Source organism: Belonocnema kinseyi, chromosome 9, assembly GCF_010883055.1.
Source record: "Belonocnema kinseyi isolate 2016_QV_RU_SX_M_011 chromosome 9, B_treatae_v1, whole genome shotgun sequence".
Classification (NCBI taxonomy): domain Eukaryota; kingdom Metazoa; phylum Arthropoda; class Insecta; order Hymenoptera; family Cynipidae; genus Belonocnema; species Belonocnema kinseyi.
Genome location: NC_046665.1, coordinates 126,844,196 through 126,850,961, shown reverse-complemented (window position 1 = coordinate 126,850,961; position 6,766 = coordinate 126,844,196).

Here is a 6,766-nt window from a genome sequence, read left to right as displayed (position 1 = left end):
TGTAGTATAGTGTCTAGAAGTTCTAAAGTAACGATTTTTGTAATTCTTCAATTTATTCATTGACTTTATTTTTGTTACACAATCAGTACATCCTAAACCACTTCATCCTAGATGGCATGATGAACTGTTCTGTGACAAACCACCAAGTTCACCCTCGGGACTGGTTTTGTCGCGAACGTATTGCAACATATTGGAATGATATGTGGCTCCCGGACCGACTGCGCCCTGTACATTTGGATGGTATTGTAAAAACTATATATAATAAAATCAATAACAAATCTACTATAGATGTGCGCCTAAAGGGTCCGACTTTTTCCGATAAGCGGTACTCAAAGGCTCTCAAAATTAGTTTTCATTTCAGTATAATCAAATATAAAGTCCCTCATACATAAAAACACATGCTGACATTACATTTTTTTAAACTCTAAATGTTTAATTGACAGGATCTAAATTAAACTTTTTGAGCTGCAATTGGTTGCATACCCGTTATTGGTTCCAGTAATAAACTTTATATATTTTCTTACAGATGACACTTTACGTGACTTTGACTATGAACATTGAAATTGTCTTAAAACGTGGCTCCCCCTGCATGTTAAAAGAATTGTGTTGAATAAATTTTATTTCTTCTACTCCTAAGATTTCTCATTGCGGCACACTTCCCTTAATTGGCTCCAAGTTCATTTGATCGCCGATGTAAAAATATTTTGTCTTGGGTTATTCTTCAAAAAGTTGAACTCTACTTTCGTCTCATAAGCCATATTTCATTACAGATAAAATTCGTAACATGTCTAGTGTTTGGAAAATTTAATTAAAATCTGGACAATCAAAAAGCATCAAACGCACAATTCAAACTTCTAAATTAAATTTTTTGATTAAAAAATCGTTCCATTTTAAAGGATGTTTAGAATCGTTCAATTTTGCATTTGTTTGATTTGTAATTATTTTGTTTGGAACGTTTTTCGAACAATTTATTTTTGAGTGTTTAGAATTTGAAGTTCTTTAATTTTAAACACTAAGTTCTGATTTTAAAAAATAGACCAGAAATATTTAATTAATTTCTAACGTTTCATGTTTATAAGTGTTCCAATTTTTTAATTTTCAAAATTTTTATATGTTTATTTTGGAATGTTTATATAAGAAAAATAGAACTTTTTTTTTAGTATTATCGCATTTTTGAGTCTTTAAAAAAATGTTTGTTCAACACCCGCGATGAAAATGCAATTTCTGAGGCTACATCTCGAGACGACAAATTCATCGATTTCTCCAATGATCCTGAAGCGTATGATGAAGATTTAAAATCACGAAAGATTGGCAATGTCATAGATGCTTTTTTAATTAAATATCAATATGAAACACTCTCAGTACATAAAAGCATTTTATCGGCAAATAAACAATGGCCTCCTCATGAAAAACTTTCATTTTCGAATCAAAGATGTTATCTTGATACTATTAAAATAAATATAATGGTGTTCAAATTCAATTACAGTGCCTGCTTGATCAAAATGCGCGGAAAAAAATGCCATATCTTTCAACCGAAGTATTCGTGAAATTGAAAAATGATGTTGCAACAATTCGAACAGGAGTGATCAGATGCTGCGAAAAATGTAGCGAATAGTGATTTTTCAGTACTCATAAGGGTGTACGTAACTCTTATCATTACGTTTTCGAATGGGGAAGTTTTTTGGGGGAACAATCGTATATATTCTTCAAGATTACGGAGGCTTATTGAATTTAAGTTATCGAAAGAAATAACAGAAAAAACTACAGAAGTGTGTTGCTATTATTGTAAGAACATTTCGCATTTCAGACATACTTTAGTTACGATCAGAAGAAAAATGTATACCATTTCTGATGAACTGTAACCTGTAATGCTTGATGCAAATTTTTGAAAAAACAGATTTGTAGCACTTTTCCGGGTAAACTATTTTTTTCGTAACATTTATCGTTTTATCTATAATTTTTTTTCTATTTTAAATGCTATTTTTCTGGTGAAAAAAAACTACGCGTCCTGTAAAGAAGTGAATTATAACCAATTTGTAGATCATTTTTGAGGTCACAATATTTGCTTATTCATCTTTTCTCATATATTGCATAGTTTAACTACAAAATGTAATTTTCGATTTTACATTCTTTTTTGTGTAACCAAAATTATAATTTTTTTTAAAGAAAATACTAATAGTTTTAATGATCATTTTTTATTTTTTCTTGGTGTTTTAAACCTTATAATCTATCCATAAAATTTCAGAAAGATAAAATTCCTCAAAGAAATAAGACATATGCAATATTAGTCGTTCAATGGCTGAGACGGAAATCAATGATGCAGATAAATTTGCACCACAGAAAAGTCACCTTGACGGTTTTAACCAGACACATGTCAGTGATGCTGGCAGGGCTCGCCCTAATCCAAGAACCCTGGTTATACAGGGCAATGCCAGAAGAACAAGATTCCTCTGCTGTTGGGATGTGATGCAAACTCTCGCTATACGGTGTGGGGGAGCACGAATATCAATGACAGAGGAAGAGATTTAATCGAATACCTAGTGGGCACTGATATGGAGATTCTGAATCGAGGTGATACGCCCACATTCCAGATTAAAGACAGGAGTGAGGTTTTCGATTTGACTCCATGCTCCAAGCGCCTAAAGAGTAGGGTAGTTGACTGGAGAGTCTCTGATAAGGAGTCTCTCGGACCACATATATATCCTGCTTCAGGTAAACCTAGGTAAACCAGTGGTTTCAAAAATCAGAAACCCTAGAAATACGCTCTGAGACTCATATAAGGAGGAACTCAGAGAATGGCTAGTAGAATTTCACACAGACTACGGCAGTATTTATAGGTTAGAGAATTCCGCGGATTTTCTACGAAGAGCGCTGACTATATCGTATGAAAACAATTGCCCCACAAGCACAGTTAAGTCTAGGAAAGAAGCAAAATGGCGGAATACACACTTGGATAAGGTCCGCAAAAAGACAAGAGCGATGTGCAACAGGGCTAATAAAACCAAGTTGCCTTCAGACTAAGACATCTATAAAATGGCTCAGTATGAATATAAAAAAATATAAGGAAGTATAAGCAGGAAGATTAGAGGGGCTTCTGCGAGAAATCGAAAGATATTCCAGAAACAGCAAGGCTCCACAAATTCCTAGCGAAAACCCCGGAAACTCGCCTTGGGCTCATAAGAATAAAAAAAACGCGAGGTTGGTGAAGACGAAGAAGCAACGCTTAATCGCCTGATGGAATTTCGCTTCCTGGATTTTCGACGAATTCAAACCGACCTGGAGGAGGAAGAATGGAGCCAAGAGTTGAGGAGGGCCGATTAGAGTTTCGCCGCAAAGGTTGTAGACAGAAAAAGGCGGAATGAACTGTGGGGTCCTTCTGCCCCTTTAAATCACCAGGGGTGGATGGCACTAACCAGTGCTTTTACAAAAGGGCCTGGAATTTGTCATCTCTCCTCTTACGAAACTATTTAGGGTAAGTACCACTCTAAAACATTCGCCATCGGTATGGAAGGATGACAGAGTAGCTTTAATTCCCAAACCCGGAAGAGAGGGCTACACTGCTGCAAAAGATTTCAGACGCTGGCGAGTCTGGTTGAGAGATATATCAGGGATGAGGTTCTTTTAGCCTCACCACTTCAGAGAGGGCAGCATGCTTTTCAGATAGACTGCTCAGTAAAGACGGCACTCCATGCTGTTGTGGCAAAATTGGAGCAGCAGTTGGAACAAAAGGGGTATGTGGTGGAAAAATTCTTGGATATAGAGGGTGCCTTCAGTAATGTCCCTCCAGAAGTCATCTGTCGGGAAGCTTTGAGATGTGGAGTACCGAACCAGCTGGTAAGCTGAATAGAAAGTATATTACGACAAAGGAGACTCGAAACCATATCAGGTAAAGGCCTAGTTAAAGGAGTAGCGCCACGGGGGCTTTTTAGGTTCATGTGGGAAATAGGGCCTCAAATGCTTGCATGGCTCTACTTCGCTGTCCTCAAACTGAGGCTGCTTCATGCGGCTGTGGTCTGGTAGCCACGAGCAGAACTTAAAACGATGCAGAACAGGCTGCGATTATTTCAAACGCTAGCGTTTAGGGGTCTGGCGGGAGCAATGAGGAATACGCCTACAGCAGAGATAGGCTTCATGTCTGCGAAGAACCTCTTCATCTTGCGAGAACTGCATAAGCGGTACACACGATGCGCCGCCTGGTGCGAGTAAACAGATGGACTCGGGGAAATTGACACACTAGGCTCCCGAGTGAAATCAACTCACTGCCGATTCTTGAGATGAGGCAGGGTAGATAACAAAACGTTTCCACTTCACCAGGGCTTTCCGCGTCTGCATTCCAAATAGGGATGCGTAGAAGGGAAATGGTGATCCACTCTTCGAAGGTGAAATCTGGTATACAGATGGTTCCAGTAGAGAGGGAGGGTCTGGAGCAGGAATTTATGACAGTGCGAGGGAGATGGAAGTAGTTGTTTCACTTGGAAGATATGCTGCTGTCTTTCAAGCGGAGGTCCTTGCGGTTCATTGAAGTGCTGAGATATAATTAGAGGAAAACGTGGCTGAAGTACAGATTACGATCTATTCGGACAACCAGTCAACACTAACTGCATTGGGAAAACAAGTTATAACATCAGAACTGGTTTGCGAATGCAAAATGGCATTATACCAACTTGCAAAAAAGAAAAAAGTGACTCTCATATGGGTCCCTGGCCAAACAGGGATCAAGGGCAACGAGAAAGCGGACCAGCTGGCAAGAAGCGGTGCGGCAGGTGAATACATAGCACCAGAACCTGTACTGAGTCTAACGTCTTGTTGCATCGGTCTTGCAATCAAAAGCTGGATCCGCAATAAGCGCCGAGAATACTGTGACCAGGTCCAAAGTTACCGACAGGCAAAGTCCATCCTGGGCTATACGTGCAGAATGGACAGAGCCAGGGAAATCCCGGGCTTGTCCAAGAAAGACGTAAAGACAGTGGTTCAGATGCTCACTGAGCATAACCAATTGAACTAAACATATGCACAAAATAGGGTATAACCCCACTACGGAGTGCAGGAGATGTGGCAGGGATGATGAAACGTCCTTGCATGTACTATGCCAGTGTTCAGCTTCTTTAAGTGGTCTAGGTTAAACAACTGATAGCAATAATTAAGGGTGCGGCACAATAGGCTTTATAGCTTGAGCGCCAAGGGAGCTCCATAGGAGCTCCATAGCTCTCAGGGTTAGTGAAGTAATTTGAAAAAAAATATAAATAGATGAGCAACTTTAAAATAGAAATTCTTTCAAAAATGATAGGTAAAATTAAACCCTATAGTAATGACATAACATAAATGCGACTTAGCCAGCAAAGTTGTTCCTTGACTTATAACTTGTATCTTTTAAATTCATATTCTGTTACTTCAATTAGTACAAACGATAAATGGGAGTATTTTCCTCAAATTATTTAAATTTATAGAAAAAATTTGAAACGAACTGACGTAAATTTTCTAATAACTGATACAAATAAATATCAAAAATAGAGCAATATGATAGCATCCCCTTATTACTCATATGTAAATAAGTTTCTGTCACTTGCACGCGCTATCATTCTATGTAAAATTACTAAGCGTATTATAGGGAAATTACGAAACCTTAAAAAAAAGATAAAACATGTTTTCATTCGCGTAAATAGCTATTGAAATAAAAGGGATGGTGTAGCGCCGTGCGACTTTTTAGAAGTCAAACAATGCCTTCTTGATGTGGAAAATAAATAAGTTCAAGCTCGAAAAGAATCTTTATAAATAGTTTCTACGTCTTGAATATAACAACATTTTTTTCCTCTGAATTCCTCTGAATAAAGTGGTGCTCGTGAAATTGAAGAGCTGGGCTGAAAAGTTAAATAGGAGAGAAGAGAGGGCTCGAAGGTAGGGTATCGAAAAATAAAAGTAGATGACAAAATGTTAGTACAGGACGAGGAGGTTTGAGGTTGAAAGAGTAGTGTATCCTCAAATATGATGAGCGTCTGAATTAGGGCATTAAAGATAGGAAGGGTAATGTGTAAGTTTGTGACTGTGCAATAAAGATGGGATGGAAAGGATTAATAAAAAGTGAAAGACTTACTAGCAGAGAGGAAGGAAGGTATGATGGCAATAGTGCGGTGGATTTAATGTTAAACTTTGAAGAAAGGGAAGAAGCTCTTTTCTTTGATAACTGAGTATCATTCACGAGTTCTATTGAACTAATTCCACGGAAAATAACTATTCTTTTCGTCACCAGTAGCTGAAGCCAAGAATTGTTTTCTTTATTTGTTTATAATAATGATTGTTTATTCATGAATCCTCACGGGTATGACACAAAAATTATTTTTGTTAATCAATTGAGGAAATCCAATGTGAATCAAAAGACCATACACCGTAAAACCATATGAAACCATTATCATTCAATTATTTGTTTATAAAAAATTAAATACATTGTTTAATTTATCCTACGGTGCTGGAAAATTGTACTGAATAATTCCTCCACTCATTATGGAGATTTGGAAATGAATCTCAGTATTCTTTTGGAAATGGTACTCTACAAAAGTTCAAAAAAATTTCTTTTTCATTTTTGTCAAGAAATAAAAAATGATAGAGCTTAAATTTGAATATACACTCAGATAAGATCATTCGGATTTTCGTCAGCTTTAATTTAAAAAAACAACCGTTTCATTAGGATGAAAACTGTAGTCGGAAAATCAATTTGTCCAGAGTCGTGATTTTCGTTCCACTGTGCGGCGCCCTCTACAAAAATCATTAA